General features: G+C 38.8%; 1 long non-coding RNA gene across 2 annotated transcripts; it reads right to left on the minus strand.

The window, feature by feature from the left end:
- Nucleotides 1-374: 374 nt before the first annotated feature.
- LOC133776498 (uncharacterized) lies at nt 375-14,680 on the minus strand. 2 transcript variants are annotated; one of them, XR_009868416.1, is made up of 4 exons: nt 14,548-14,680; nt 3,400-3,543; nt 1,099-1,180; nt 375-476 (listed from the first exon to the last, which is right to left on the minus strand). It is a non-coding gene; the product is annotated as an uncharacterized LOC133776498 (long non-coding RNA). The 2 variants fall into 2 exon arrangements; XR_009868417.1 differs by lacking the exon at nt 14,548-14,680 and adding an exon at nt 9,425-9,502.
- Nucleotides 14,681-17,421: the final 2,741 nt, after the last annotated feature.

A 17,421-nucleotide genomic window follows, 5' to 3' on the forward strand; every position in this document is an offset into this window, starting at 1 on the left:
CTTTCTGTAAACATTTAAAGAAAGGATTACAGCTAAGTCTACCTCTTCAGATGCCTACAATTTGTTTTTAAAACAGCTTTATTCAGGGATAATTGGGTACAATAAAATTAACCCATTTTAAATATGTAATTCAATAATTTTTGTAAATTTGCCAAGTTATGCAATCATCACTGTGATCTAATTTTAGAACAATTCAATGGCCCTGAAAACAATTTCTATGCCCATTACTATCTAAACATGTTGTATAAGGAAGGTTAAATCCCCCGACAATACCCCACATTTAACACAAACCAACCAGCATTCCAAAGAAAGGGTGCCTGAGTCAAAAAAGCACTGCTTGTAAGAGCTGAAGAATAACATTTCATTACCCAGCAATGGGCAGGCCCGCCTTGTGGGTGCCATCTCCTTTGCATCACCCACTCCTTCCATCACAGGGCCACCTCCTTGATTGGTATAATGAAAGTTATTTGCATTTCCTACAATAAAGGAAAATAAAAGTTTTACAGTCTATGGAAAACCATTGACTTCTATCATGTCCACTCTTAGAAGCAGTAATAGCACAGGTAAATGTACAAGGTCTAGAGTTTGGCTGTCTATGCTTTCAATTATATTTTACTATAAAATGCAAATTTAAATAATGAAGTAAAATGCTTACAAGTTTACTTATCTTAACTGCTGCAATGAATAGGTCCTTTCTAAAGGTTCAATTCTAATCTACATGTTAGGACAATTTCCTCAAATATTTTACTCCTTCATTAGAAACCCTATTGGCCTCTATGAAATAAACTCCATTATGATTATTTTTTTTCTTTTAATCAAGGCAAAGTTCAGTACACACGAGAGTAGAGATTAGTATAATGCAACTCTATGCACCACATCCATCCTTGAGTATCACCTCAAGGCCAAATCTGATCCATTTACGCAGTCATTCACTCCTTCCCTACCCCTTGGCTATTTTGAAGCCAGCTGCGGGATTTGTATCATTTCATCCAAAAATGTTTCAGTATGAGATAAGCTTCTTTTGCATAAGTATGTTTAGGAACTCAGAAATTAAAAGAAAACAACACCAGCACAATAAATCTAACCCCAGATTAATACCTCATCGCAGCATTTTAAATTCAGGTATATTTGCTGAGGCACAAAGTTGATAGAAGATATGATAGTTTCTCTCCTCTTCTGCCTTTGAAATAAGAAGAGTTTTCAATTGCAACATTTTAATTTAAAACTCAGAAAATTTTATCCTAAATTAAAATTTTTAATATTTAAATATCTACTTGGTGAATAAACTGTCCTTTCCTAAAGTTCTTAATAATTATTTATGATAATTAAACTTTATGATTTCCAGTCTGTGTATATATGTGTACATATGTATATATTGGTTACATTCACTGAAAAATATTAGTAATATTTTTAAAAAATATTATTTATTTGAGATACAGAGTTACAGAGAAAGGCAAAAAACAGAGAGAGAGAACTCTTCATCCACTGGTTCACTCCCCAAATAGCCACAAATACAAGAGCTGGGCCAATCTGAAGCCAGAAACTAGGAGCTTCTTCTGGATCTCCCACAAAGGTGCAGGAGTCCAAGAACTTGGGCCATCGTCTACTGTTTTCCCAGGACATTAGCAGGAAGCTGGATTGGAAGAGGAGCAGCTGGGGCACTAGTTGACACCTATATGGGACACCGGTACAGCAGACGGAGGCTTAGCCTATTATACCTCAGCACAGGTCCTGGAGTCATTCTTACACATGAAGGACAATATCAGGTTTGTTTTTTCTCGCTGGCTGATTCATTTTGACATACAAAATGTCAATAATATTCTATAACCCTGGGGACTAAGGAACAGCTAGAATTGTTTCAGTATCTCTGGACAAGACAATAAAGATTAGGTCTTACCATATTGTATTAAGCATTACTAGCCTTTGGCCATCAAACTAAGGACAGTTTTTCCTATCTACTTCATTCATTCATTCATTCATTCATTCATTTAATTGAAACTCAAGAGTTACAGAGAGAGAGAGAGAGAGAGAAAGAGAGAGAGAGAGAGAGAGAGAGAGAGAGAGAGAGAGAGAGAGAATCTTCCATTTGCTGGTTTACAACCCAGATGGCTTCAATGGCCAAAGCTTGATTAGGCTAAATCCAGGAGCCAGGAGCTTCTTCCAGGTCTTGCATGTGAGTGCAGGGGCCCAAGTACTTGGGCCATCTTCTGCTGCTTTACCAGGTGCATAAGCAGAAATCTGGAGCAGAAGTGGAGCAGCTGGGACTCAAGTGGGATGCTGGCATTATGGGTTTTGGTTTTACCTACTACTCAATGCCAACCCCTCTACTTCATCTTTACTCTAAGCAATTGAATCTCTACTATTTGGATTCAATCTTCTTAGATCTAACCATATCTCACCCATTCTTTTTTCTGGCTACTAAACTACATACTTTAGAGGAAAACCTATAGAAGTGTAACACTGCTCTATGTGTACCTAGATACTAAAACAAGGGTGGAAGTGACTATTGGCTCATTATATAAATCAAGTATTATATTTGAGGTGGTGAAAACGACACCAAAGTTAATGTCAAGGTAGTGGCAGTCTGTACAAACTCACAACACTTAGTATGTTCAAAACACTTTCAAAAACATAAACAAAGGCTTGGGCAATGGATATTGTGAACCTCACTTAATGGCACTGCTAGGGGTATTTGAATCTCAGTGCAGTGGGCATCTGGTTAAGAGGCTACTGAAACCCCAGATCTTAGAGCAGGAGGCATGCTGTGTGTCACCAGGAGCCCCACACTGGGAGTTTTCCAATGATAAATAATAAACCCCTTTGTATACTTGTTAATGTGTAAATATATCCCAGCTAGTGCGGTAAGTGTATGGTATTTTTATCAAAAAGGACTAAGAGTATTTGTGGGAACATGGCTGCACAGATGCATCAGCTGAGTGTAGTTTTTGATAGCAGTTTGTGACCATGTTGTGAAGACTTTTTTTTAACCCTCACTATTTCACCTAAACAATACCATATTCTAAGAGAGGAGAAGGAAGAAGAAAAGAGGACAAGGATAATTATTTTTTCTTGAACCCCAAGTTCAAACCATAATTCACTGAAAGCATAGATGAATGCCTTTTCTATCAATTGGAAAACATGAGAAACAAGACTACACTAATAATATCTCTTCTTAACTAATTGTTTCAATAAGCATCTGTAGGAAAATGTCAAAATCATTAACTTAAATCAGTGTCTAGTCCCCAAAACTGTTCATGTAAGAGGCAGTCCTGTGCTTCTGAATGGTACTATTTTACATGCAAAATCCAAGTGTGATTAGTAGTAATATTGTGCAAATCAGAAACTCTGTAGTTATATGGCAAGCTACCACAAGTATACATGTGTACATGCCTGGCTTACCTGGAATACCACTCTGGACTTCTCTAGAAGGTAAGTTCTCATATTGGCATCAATGATTCGAAACCTCTTATCAAAGCCAATCTCAATATACTTCCCCAAACGGCTGCTATTATCATTCCTGGTTGTTTTAGCATTTCCAATTGACTAAGAAGCAAGGGAGAAAACAAGCTTTTAGAAGTGCAATTCACGACATGGTGTTTATAGAGTTTGTTCAGAAAGAGAGAGGGCAAAGCAGCACACAACTCCTCAGAACAGATTCTTTTAAGAACAGAACCAGCTTAGCCCCTACAGGTGCAAGTGTTTGCTTTGCCCAGTATACTACTACACAGATATATTCTCATAGTTCTGATTGTCTTCTTTGTCTCATAAAAATGCTTTTCAGCAACAGAAAACCTGAGTCCCGCAGATAGGAGATTTTCATACACCATTTGGGGCACCTGAATATACTCATTTATGTCAGCAAAGAGAATGGATGGGGTTGGGAACTACCTGGGCACCAGACTAGTTAGGTTAACAACAAAGTTTTGATTTCTTGAAAAATTTAGTGTTTTATGTAAGTAAGATGGTTAACACATATTAATATTTTCTTGAAATGTCACTCTAGCATTCAGGATCTCTTGAGCCAGATGATTGTATCATTTGACCTTGTGGCAACAAGTGTCTAGTGGGATTGCTTATTAACACACTATTAGTATTACCCACTCAATTTAAATTCCATTTTCTGAAACCAGAGGAGGTAAAATTTGGCTTTGAATTTTGATAGTCATATCCACCTTGCAAAACATCTGCTGCAGGATGCAGAGAATATAGCTTTCTGCTGTGGTTTTTATATTACCTTAAAAATGTAAGTGGCATATGTCTTCCTTATGATTCAGGTAACATACTTCTATACATTTTTCTTTTAAGGAAAAGCAAAAACAAAGGGTAGTTAATAGAGCAAGTGTTCACACAACACATGTATTAAAGATTAATAAAGTAATTTCATGTCAGATTAGACTCTTTCACTTGAGCAAAGCCCGTGTTAGAGTTAGTGCATAGAAAGCACAGCAGAGCGAAAGATGTGAAAATTGTCTGGAGTGGTAAAGAGCAACACTTTTAGAAAATGCAAAAGTCAACATGCTAGATTCTGTGATCAACCAAAGACAATGTCTTTTCGTGTTATGAAATAGATGGCAGATATCATCTTATTTTGTTTTGGCAATGAACACATTGCTATATTTTAGATTAAGATTTTAAAATGATTTTCAAGAAAAATAAGAATGATTGGAAGCTATCCTTCCAGTAAAATTATAGAGTTCTAACATAGCCTGAAATGATTTAACTATTCAGACACTGGTGCAGGTATTATCCTTCTTGATATTACAAAAAGCACAAAAAAATTCTTCATACATTCCTACTATTTTTATTACTTTTAGAAAAGATTAGTTATAAATGTGGAATTATCTCCCAATACACACATAGTCTGTCCAAGAGCAAAAGAGTATGTAGTAGAAGTAGCAGCAACAGGAATATTCACTGCATGCTAGCCACTGTTCTAACCACTTTCCTGCCACTAACCAAGCGAGCTGAGGAAGGGGTGATCCACAGCTCTTTCTCCTTCCCACTCATCCCATCTTCCACATGTCATCTCTCCCTCAGCTACTCAAACTGGAAATCAGAGTGGCCAACTTGCCAAACAATACTAAACCTGTAAGAAAATGCAGTGAGCAGGCTAGGGTTAAAGCAGATCTTTTTGTCATTGGATAAAACGTATTTAAACACAGAACAAATAAAACAGGAACAAATGAAACAGAAGTCTATAGACCTGGGCATCAGAAGAGGCCCTGCTAGCAACTTGACATAATTCCTGTCTCTGAGAAGCACTAGTGATGCGACCCCAGTCACAAACTGACTAGGATGGCTGAGCTTTAGGGTCCATTAGAAGAAAACAAAATCAGGGGCAGGTATTTGTCCCAGCTGTTAAGTCACCTGCATCCCACAAGAAGCAAGTGCCTGGGTTCAATCCTCAGCTCCGGCTCCTGACTCCAGCTTCCTGCTAATGAACACCCTGGGGGCCAGCAGGAATGTCTCAAGTAATTGGATTCCTGACATCCACGTTAGAGATCCAGATGGATTTCTAGTTCCCCTCTTTGCCCCTGTGAGGGCCATGGTAGGCATTTGGGGAGTGAACCAGCAGACACAAGCTAGTTTGTGTTTTCTCTCTCTTGGTCTCAAATACATAAATCCATTTTAAAAATTTATTTATTTATTTTCATTTTATTGAAAATACAGAAGGAGATAGAGAGACCTTCCATGAGCTGCTTCATGCCCCAAATGCCCACAACAGCCAGGGCTGGATCAAGCTGAAACAAGATCCCAGAAGTCCACCCAGGTCTTCTATGTGGATAGCTAGGACCCCAAGTACTTGAGCCATCATTTGCTGCTTCCCAGGGAGTGCATTAGCTGGAAACTGGATCAGAAGCAGAGTAGCTGGGACTCAAACCTGGCACTCCAATATGGGATGCAGGTGAACCAAGTGGTTGTTTAAATGCTGCGTTACCACATGCACGTCATAATTAATACATTTAAACAAGTCACATTATTCTGGGGCTGGCATTGTGGTCCATCGGGTTAAGCACTACTTATGACACTGTCTTCCCATGGGAGAGCCAGTTCAAGTATTGACTGCTGGATTCCCATCCAGCTCCCTGATAATATACCTGGGAAAGCAGAGGAAAATGGCCCTAGTACTTAGGCTCCTATTACATGAGAAACCTGGATGAAGCTCCAGGCTCCTGGCTTCAGCCTGGCCCAGCCCTGGACATTGTGGCCATTTGAGGAGTGAACCAGTGGATGGTAGACCTCTCTCTTTCTCTTTCTCTTGCTCTTGCTCTTGCTCTTTCTCTTTCTCTTTCTCTTTCTCTTTCTCTTTCTCTTTCTCTTTCTCCTTCGCTTTCTTTCTCTTCTCTCTCTCCCCCTCTCTTTAACTCTGCATTTCAAATAAATAAGTAAATCTTAATAAAAAATCATTATTCTTTTTTTTATTTTTATTTTTGACAGGCAGAGTGGACAGTAGAGGGAGACAGAGAGAAAGGTCTTCCTTTTTGCCGTTGGTTCACCCTCCAATGGCCGCCGCGGTAGGCGCGCTGCTGCCGGCGCACCGCGCTGATCCGATGGCAGGAGCCAGGTGCTTCTCCTGGTCTCCCATGGGGTGCAGGGCCCAAGGACTTGGACCATCCTCCGATACACTCCCTGGCCACAGCAGAGAGCTGGCCTGGAAGAGGGGCAACCGGGACAGGATCGGTGCCCCGACTGGGACTAGAACCCGGTGTGCCGGCGCCGCAAGGCGGAGGATTAGCCTGTTAAGCCACGGCGCCGGCAAAAATCATTATTCTAAGCCATGAAACTGATATAGAAAGAAAGTTATCTCTTTTGTCTCTTCTCCCTAATCGTCACTTCTGCTTTATAAATGCTAAATTCACAACAGACTCCCAAATGCTATTTTTCATCAAACAGTAAGAAACTGCTAAAAGAAGGATGCTTTGTGACCTTGATCTTACTGCTGATTTCAATGAAATATTGCATGGGTTACTCTTCTTTACTAAATGGGGTTAAAAATCTTCAACTGTGGTTATTGAAGACAAAAAGAAACTACTATAATCCACTATGCCCTAAGAACCTTCTCTATCCCCATCTCATGATGGAAATTTTCAGGAGAAAAAGAAAACCTGGTGAAAATAGAGCAAAAATAGTAACTTTTCATTCATCATTCATATTTTGCAAAAAGAGCCTATGTTGAGGGGGAGAAGCTCCCTCGCTAAAAGATAATATGCAAATTCCCCTGATGGCCAGATTCTCTCATTAACTGGGTAGGATGCTCACCATGCAATGAGAGTTTCAGCAGATTGCTGGAGACTCAGACACTCTAGCAAAAGGCTTTGATATGCAGATGGCCTTGAGGGAGGTTTAAAGCTATCCGTTTTCTAAGCTACATACTCAATGTTCTACCTCTGTTTTCCTCTAGGAACTATATTTTTTGTCATCATTGTTTGGCCCATCTTCCACTTTAGTCTTTCAAATTGAGATGTCCCCTTTTATAGTTGTTGAAAATCAGTTTTCAAACTCTTCAACAAGTTTTTCTTAATTCAAATTTCTATATGTGGATTATACAATAATATGAAAAGAAGAAGCTAGGCATAATTGTTCCCTTTATCTTTTTCTGTTTATCCTAGCAAGCAGATTAAATTCCTCATAACTGCATAATAAAAAGTAGTAAAGAAGTATCTGTGGCCATTCCAAATTTTTAATATCAGTCCTACTAACACAGTTCAAATCTGCATTTGGCACAGTGATTAAGATGCTACTTAGGATCTCTCTGTGTTTGAACAAATTAAATAAATAAAATTTTTAAAAAGAAAAAAACCAATGAAGCTGTTTTTTCAAAGAGGCCATAAAACATTTCTCATGACTTTTGACATATTCTGGAAGATTCATTCCTGACCTAAGTTACCCTCAAAACAACTTCAAATCCTTTATATGGTCCAGACCAGGATGAGATGAGATTCCCTAATGCCACTGTAATTAGGCTTTTGGGATTTTCTAATATTAGGGAGTAGAATGGCTGACCTGGTGCTAAATATCAAGAATACGATGTTATAACCAAAACAGTACAAACAATTGTAGGAGACAAAGTCCTGTTATTTTCTGACCCCAAACCAAAAATTGCTTCAATAATTAACAACAGGGGTATGCACTACTATATCTGTAGTTTAATTTCTTTTAAAATCTTAATAATTTGCTTAAAAATCTTCACTACTGTCTTTCACCACAACCGTCTGTTCCTTCCTATCCATGCCATTTCAGGAAATGTTTCTAGTTTTCTTTCTATAGCATGCTCAGCCTAGAAAGTCTCTCAAGTTCCCCCATCTATCCCGTCTTTTTATCCCTAGAATCTCCATCTTGCTGTAAAGGGCAGCCCTGCAGACAAGGGGTCACAGCACTCTGTTTTGAAGTGTCACACACAGCACTGCAAAACAGGCACAATTACCTCTGGATAGATTATTGCAAAACCCATTTGTATCACAGGTGCACCAGGCCAGTTTTACCTCCATCTGTGTTTTGGGTGACAAATAAAGCTGGACAAAGGAAAAAAAGACAAGAATAAAAAATACTCATCTGAATTTTTAACAAAAATTTTTGTTTTTTCATGCCCAAACTGATTTCTCGACATCTAATTAAACGTATCTTCTCTATTTAATGGGATTTCCTATAAAACTATCATATTTGTAAAGTCATATTATTAGATAAATAGTCCTCTAGTTACAAATCTTCCCATCCTCAGATTTTCACACAACTGCTTCCATTTCATTTGGCATAGGCATTTCTACTTTGCATATGTATTCAACTTTTGAAAGTACACCCATGAAGTTCTCTCCCTCTCAGGAACTTAAAAAGTTCTTGAATTTTTTCATTTTTTCTGCTAACATACAGTTGTGTGATGTGCTTGGCAAAAACAGAAATAAAAATGTTTCTAAAGACCATAGGTTAAGTTTATAGTTCACATCTAGAGAAATCTTAAATTTACAATAAACAAGTTGGACTAAGCACAGAAAATGAAATGTGGGCAAAGGAAGATGAAGCTTGTTCATGCTTGGGCACAGTGAATCTATGTTTTGAAGGGAGCATAAATATAGGCTCAGGACTGATGAGAAATAAGCAAAAAACACTCATGATACCAGGAACAATGGATATAAGGCTACTAACTAGGAGACAGAAACTTCAGAAAATGGAGTACTGCTGCCTGCAACAATTCAGTTGGTACGTGAAGAATGCAGAGTTGGGAATAACAGATTCTCCTCTGGTAGGGCTTTACTCAAAGTATCTATTTTACTGAATTTTCATTTTTCCCAAAACATAAAAAAGCATTTCCCCAGTTTTAGCGCCTGAGAAACTGCAGACTTTCTGACAGGTGCTGTATCATCCAGTTTTTTAAACTGTTTGTTAACAAGCGAATGCAGTAAGAAGGCTGGGCATGCTGCTTTCTCACCTCCATGATGGGGTTGGAGGCTAGGACCTTTTCTTCAACATTGGCCTCACAGGCAGTCATTCACAGTTGCAAACTATCGCATGGCATACTTAGCTGAGACTGTTTTTCCTGCCTCAGACTCTCCACTTAACGATGATGGACTGATTTTGCTCATCTCTGTAAAACAAAGAAGAGTAACTGACAGCACTGCACACCCTGGAATGTGATTAACGCTATTTCCTTCCATTCTCATCAGTGAGGCACAGGGAGTTCTGCTGGTACAAAGATGCAGCAATGTGGAAAGGAATAAAACAACCACTTATAAACTAAAAATGAACAGAGAGGGAAAAGACAGTACCAAACATTTAATCAAAAGCACCACATCTAAGGATGAATCTACCATAGAGTGAAGTTTTATGCATGTCTGTAACTCAGACATATTCTTTTATTCCTAAAGAATTACTCTGCTATCTTACAGTAGTACATTGTCAACCACCTCAGAAAAGAAAGGAAGTATTCTTTGGGCTTAAACTGACAAAATCACTTAAAGTATTTCAAACTGCGTACTGGCAAACAATTTGTAAAGTAGTGTCTTCCACAAAGCCCAGCTCCTACTATGTCTTCATTGCTAGAGAAGAAGTAGTCCATTTGTGGCTGGTTTCATTCAAACAGATCAAGCCACAATTCATGTCTAAAGATACGGTGTTAGTATAGGACCCACTGAGTATGCACCCATGGACTAATCTTCTCAGACCTCCAAACTGACTAACATTATATCTTTAATACATTCACATAATGACTCAGAAACGCTAAGGAAAAACTGTAAAACTATCATTTCTTAGATGCTGAGGACTTATGCCTTCTTATTTCTAATACTCAGCATCTGGTCCAGAGTCTGACACATCACAAATGTTCCAGCTACAGATAATGATTATAAAAGAATAGAACTTCAACAAACCTCTCTGCTTTGGCTACTAATTCTACCAGGATAGAAGTAGGAAATTTCCATCTTTCAGAGATGAAATAAGCAGTAACTTTAATTCATCAGAATAGCTAGATAAGTACAGGAAAATAGTATTATCTGTGCCTAATTTACAAAGAAACAAGATGGCTTCAAAGGTTTTTGTGGAACTATCCCTACAAGGTCACAGACAGCATTACAGAAGGTGACCTTTTTATTTTTTAAAAGAGATTTGCCCAAGAAATAGTTATGGAATACCTACTACATGCTAGACATCATGCTAAGAACCACAGATATAAAGGAAGTAAGCAGTGTTCTGCATCCTCACGGGGTTGCTGGTCTAACAGAAAGGACAGACCAGTAATTCAAGATTCCAACACATGTGATTGGGCACTCAGAGGATGGAGAGGTAATTAGGGGAGTTCCTAGAATTGGCACCTGACCAATTAAAAAGATTAGGAGAAAGGAAGGAGAGAATGGGGAAATCAGGAAGGGAACATTCTAAGGAAAGGGGAAAAGAGAAATGAAGGCACAAAAATCATAAGAAGTTAGGAAAAAGTAAATAGTTCAGCTTGGCTAGAAAATGGAGTAATGACAGATAAGTATGGAGAGACAAGCAAGATCCAGGTTATAAAGGTCTTCCGTGAGATGTCAAGGAATTTAATTTTACCTAAATGTCAGAGAATGTCATTGCAGGGTTTTAAACAGGAAAATAAAAAGCTTTCCAGTTAGTAAAATCATTCTGGCAGCAACTTGGACTGCGGCTGGCAGGAAGTCCACATGAAAAATGATGAAAGTTTAAACAAAGGTTGTAACGGTTGGCACTTGGGAGAGAGAGATGGATTTGAGAGAATACAAAGCAGTAGAATAAAGAGTACTCGGTAATAAATATCCAGAGTAGAAACTTAGGACCTTTCTAAGGAGGAGATTCCTTTTTATTTGAGAAATAAGAGTTGTCTTATTTTATAGACCCTGAAAAATGTAGTGGGATTACCCAATTCACATCAAATTATCGGGGCCACATAGTAGTCTATTCCCAAGATAGACTCCCATATAGTAGGAAAAATCAGGAAGACCAACACGACACCCTAAGGAATGGCTAGTTTTTATGGTACAAGCTTGCATGTTATCCCTGTTTTTATGAAACACTCTTCAACCTCATATTCACCATCTCATCCCTTGTATTTTAATTCCTTCACTGAACTGGAGATTCCCATTGTCTGTTTGTTCATGGCTGATTTCAATATAAATTACTCTAGAAAACCATTCTCATTATAGTCCCAAGGTCCTTTTTTAGTTGTCTAAAACACCCTAAAGATTTATCTTTTTCAACAGATTAATCAAGGACAATATCAGCTGTCTTTGGATTCTTTTCCAGAAAATTATCAGAAAAAAGAACTTGTCCTAATTCCCACATGATCAATCCTGTCACAACACCCCAGGTGACAGCCAACTTGATAAAACCCCTCCAGTGGCTTTTCTACTAACAAACAGGAGGAGGTATCACATGCAACGAAAATATATTGCCTTTGCAAAGCTCCGTCAAGTCCCAATGACAAAATGTTGGATCAAGAAAAATCTAAAACTTTGTATGTAATAGTCCTTTCCTATAATATGCATAAGAAGAAAAATATTAGAGGCTTGAAAACCAAGGACTTTTCCAATAAAATGGGGATTTGTATAATTACACACACACACACAAAGATGTCAAACGCCGCATCAAAGTATTTTCTTTTTCATGATTTACAGATCCTAGATCCCTATGGCTAGCAGTTTTTAAATGTTTTTAAGGGACCTTTGTTGTTTCTTATATTTCCCTGACATTTTGGAAGATAGGCTTCCCTTTTCCCCCAAGCTAAGTACAGGTTTAACACCCTTAATTCTAAAACCCCAAATCCCAAATGCTCTGAGGTCACTCAAGAAATTTCAGATTTCAGAGCATTATGGATTTTCGGATTGGAGGAGGAAAAGAGGAAATCCAAACAGCCAACAGGCACATGAAAAATGTTCAGCATCACTAGCCATCAGAGAAATGCAAATCAGCACCACAATGAAGTTTCACCTCATTCTAGTTAGAATGGCTTACATACAGAAATCAACTAACAACAGATGCTGGTGAGGATGTGGGAGAAAAGGCACACTTATCCACTGTTAGTGGGAATGCAAGCTGGTAAAGCTACTATGGAAGTCTGTCTGGAGATTCCTCAGAAACCTGAATATAGCCCTACCAGATGATCCAGCCATACTACTCCTTGGAATTTACACAAAGGAAATTAAATTGACAAATAAAAGAGCTATCTGCCCCTAAGTGTTTGTTGCAGCTCAATTCACAATAGCTAAGACATGGAATCAACCAAAATGTCCATCAACAGAAGACTGGATAAAGAATTATGGGATATGTACTCTATAGAATACTACACAGCAGTTAAAATGAAGTATGGTCATTAGCAACAAAATGGAGGAATCTGGAAAACATCATGCTGAGTGAAATTAGCCAGTACCAAAGGGATAAATTTCATATATTCTCCCTGATCTGTGACAGCTAACTGGGCACTTGAAATGAAACCTGTAGAAGTGAAGTGGACACTATGAGAAACAATGACTTGATCAGCCCTTGTCCTGACTCTTGAGGAACAGCTTAGTATTTTATTTTTAGTATTTTCTTGTTCTACTTAATACCATTGGTTGAACTCTTTAATTAACACACAGTTATTCTTAGGTGTTTAACTGAAAATTAATCCCTGCTAAAAATAAGAGTGGGAATAAGAGAGGGAGGAAATATACAGTTCTGCACACACTCACTCAGTCTTACCCCTAATGGTAGAGCTAGAAACTTGCCATGGGGCTCCAAATACCATTATTTTGGCATGTACCAATGCCATTTTATTAGTAAAGTGATCAATTAAGTTCATAACTGTTCATAAAGATAGTATTATTAAGTGTCAAATGGATCACATAAAGAAGACCAAGTGCTAATAATAATTGATATAATTAAAAAGGAGAGAATGACCCAACATAGGAAGCAAGATGCACAGCAGACTCATAGAATGGCAGTTGTCCTAAACAGCTCTCTGGACTCAGAATCAGCCCTTACGGCATTCGAATCTGGCTAAAATGCCCATGAGAGTATTTCAGGCATGGAAAGCCAAGACACTGTGGCAAAAAAAAAAATGACCTAAATGAAAGATCTCTGTGAGTGAGATCCCAGCAGAAAGAATGGGCCATCAAAGAAGGAGGTATCTTTCCCTGAAGGGAGGAGAGAATTTCCACATTGATTATGGTCTTGTCTAAATAAGGTCAGAGTTTGTGAATTCAAGAGGCTTCCATAGCTTGGCTGCTCATGACAAGAGCCTCGGGTGATTACTGACATCATGAATATTAGTGTCAATTGCTAATAACAGGAGTCACTGTGCACTTACTCCCTATGTAGGATCTCTGTCCTTAATGAGTTGTATTATGAGAATTAATGGCAAAACTAGTCTTCAAAAAGTACTTCATATTTTGTGTGTCTGTGTGGGTGCAAACTGTTGAAATCTTTACTTAGTATATACTAAGTTGATCTGCTGTATATAAAAATAATTAAAAATGAATCTTAATGAAGAATGGGATGGAAGAAGTAGTAGGAGATGGGATGGTTTGTGGGTAGGAGGGTTCTTATGGGGGGAAAACCACTATAATACAAAAGTTGTACTTTCAAACTTATATTTATTAAATAAAAGTTTTCATTAAAAAGTAACATTTCTTTATTGGTTCAGTCTCCATTAAAAATGTACCTTACTAATGGAACTGTCATAAGAAAAAGGAAAGTGGGAGTCAAGTGTGAAAACTTTCTGTTCAGGTTTCATATTTTATCTGCAACTGTTAATATTATGACTTAATATTAGTATGAAATCTGGTGGCATTCTCAGTGAAGTGTCCATTTCAGACCATAGTGCACAATCAGGCAAACATGTGAACAGTTGACTGAGATGTTACTACTAACAGTGACCCCAAGTTTAGTGTTAACATGTCTTTCCACTGTAGTGGTCACCATGCTGATTGTGTTGACCAATTTTAATGTTGCAAACATGGAATGAAAGACACAGATAGCATTGCTTTTAAGAGATTTGTCTTAACTATGAGACCCTGAATAAAGTGGAATCCTGATTGTTGAATGAGCTTACTGATTGAATTTGCACAGTACCTTCAACTGACTCCATTGTTGGGGATACAGTGTTCTTTGGCAAGACATGGATTTTTCTGACCTTCTGTATGGAATGGGCAGTCGATGTTCTTGACCTTCGACTTCCTTTTCGTCTAAAACACTTTAGACAAGATCCTGGAACAGTATGACAATAAAGACAGCTGTTGACATCCCAATGGTGGGAGACCACAGAGAAGTGTTTAATCATTGCAGTTCCTAATTTTCATCCCAGTTTTCACATTCAATCATGCAGAACCATCTTCTAAATCACAGTTGGATGTTAGGCAGATCTTACACTTTGATGAACATTTCCTACCCAACAGTTTGCTAGTGTAGCTAAATACCTTTGTTGAGATGAGAGAACAGGGACTTGTGCTTGATGATTCAGATCTTAGAGAGAAGCTGCTTGTACCTGAAAAGTTTCAGAGTCCTCCCACCCCCCCACTCCACCCCACAACCAGCATGTGTCTAAGTTCCCTGTTTTGAGATGTGGAAATATTTATATGGCCCGTGTTGTGTTGTGTTTGAGCTCAAGTGATTAAGAACAAATGAATCTACATCAAGCCTGATTGTCTGAAATTCTTCAATTTTCACATGCCTGGAAGCACAAGCTGACCACCTGGTAGTGATCGAATGCAGGGAGGATAACTGACCACAGAGGAGAGGATAGAAATTATTCTCCTTCCTTTTGATATGTAGGAAGCTTTACAGCTCATGGACAATCTCGGTCAATCTTATGTTCCTCACATAGCCCCAAGCTATAGGCAGATCAGAGCCCCTTTCATGTGATTTACTATGAAGCAAATTGAAAATTAGGCATTGTCTGTGAGTTGTCCACATTCATAACACTGACAAGTCATGGATCTAGGACAATCTCATCATTGGTTCCCTAAAGGATAGAGGACCATGAATATCTCCACTAGAACCCTGGACTAAGAACTCTAAGTGGCTTTCTGACCTCTTCCAGGGCAGGATTTCCTCGGGAACAGTCTTACTCAGGGCAAAGCCCTGGAGACAAGAGAAATCATGACTCAGATGCCTTCCTGACTTAAAATAGGTTTCTATTTTAAGTTTCTAACAGGTTTCTATTCCTGACTTAAAATATGACACTTTCCTCCAGGACATCCTCTCTGAGGGTCTGGAGAAACCCAAACTTATGCCCATCATGGCCCAGCATCTTCACACTATTACTGGCTCAGCCTTCTCCATGGCCAGATGTCCCCACAGGGCCAGTGGTGTATTTGGTTTTAAAGCTGGGTCAAAACTCAGGACATCCCAGAGACACTGCCATGTGAGGGTGAGCCAAGCATTGACTTCTCTGCCGTGGCCAATGCTACATGAACACTGAACAGAAATTCACCCAAAATGGGGCCATTCCATTGTTGTGGTGCTGGGGGATGGGGAATTTGTGATCAGATTGTTGAAGGGAATTCATGTGGCTCTCTCGGTACTGAACTGGTTAATACTGGGGAGGTTCATTAGAACATAAGGCCAACTCCTCTTCCTGTGTCTCTTCTGTGTGACTCTGCTTGCTCTTCTAATTTTCCATGATGATAGGACACAATATGGACACTTGATATGGGTATCAGATCTTTGAAACCTGGGCTTGAGAATACTGAGCTTATGGGTCTTTCTTTATAGTTTACCTGTCTCATGTGTATTTTTTAATGTCACAAAAAAACCTAATACTCATCTTTCATAGAAAGTGGCTGAGCAGTCTAAAATCTCTGTCTGATAAAAAGACAGTGTCTGTACCAACTCTGTGTGCCCACCTTCATGCCCATGACTTCCCTCACCAAAACCCAGTCCCTAGGAACTCTTCTCCTCTCACTAGACCCTTCAGGGACAGCATATACAGTTCCCTCTCCCACTGGTGAGGCTCATCCACCATCATACTTGCCCCATACAACCTGTGATTCAGGACCCTCTTCTCTCTGTCTTCAGATGTCTGTCCCAGTGACCAACAGCACTGTCCCTCCTTCCTGTGTTCCTGACAACCCCCAAACAATGGGTTTCATGTGCTTATTCACCCCATGGAAACCCTCCCTGAAATCCCACTCTCTTTCCAATGTGATAAAAATTATTTGGATACAAACTGTTCTTACAGTCTTGGTCTCAGATGGTGAACTCTACAGACAGAAGAGATTGGCTTCAAAGTTCCTTTTTGTGTGATGTCTATGTGTTTGGTCTTAATTTTACCTGACCTGATGACAGTAGTGTGAGTTTCTTTCATTCATTCTCTGAATAAGTAGTGAACAAACTCAACATTAGGAATACTGTACTTTTCAAAATTTAGGAAATATTTTGAAACAACAAACTTAATAGCAGCATCAAAAGTAGAAATTGAGTAATACAAATGACAAATGCGTTTAGAAATCTGTAGACAGCCTGGAATGGGGGAAATGAAAGTTCATGAGGAAAGTGTATTAAGCAAAAGTTAAGTGGCCCATTGGAAGAAACATCATTGTGAAAGTCAGTGTGAACCTACCTGTTGGACAGCAGTTGAGATTTCCCATCTTGGACCACTCTGGATATGACGATACGCACGTTACCACTGCACTCAAGTTTGAACCTTTCAGCTCAAGAGAGTGACGGTTGGAATGGCAGGATGATGTCATTCACCATGTTACCATGGTGACAGGACACCATGAAATTTTTAAAGTGAGCCATACCAGACTTTAGGTGATGCTGTGCTGCTGTCTACATAAATATTTTTGTGTCCAAGCATGTTTTTTTAGAGTCCAAGTTTTGTTTCCTAAACTGACTCCAAGACAGACATGTTATCATTCTCTTCTTGTGAAGGAAGTTGAATGACTTAAAGGACCATTACAGTTGATGGTTAACAGTTTTAACGTGAGGCACATGTACTGAATC

Source organism: Lepus europaeus, chromosome 18, assembly GCF_033115175.1.
Source record: "Lepus europaeus isolate LE1 chromosome 18, mLepTim1.pri, whole genome shotgun sequence".
Classification (NCBI taxonomy): Eukaryota; Metazoa; Chordata; class Mammalia; order Lagomorpha; family Leporidae; genus Lepus; species Lepus europaeus.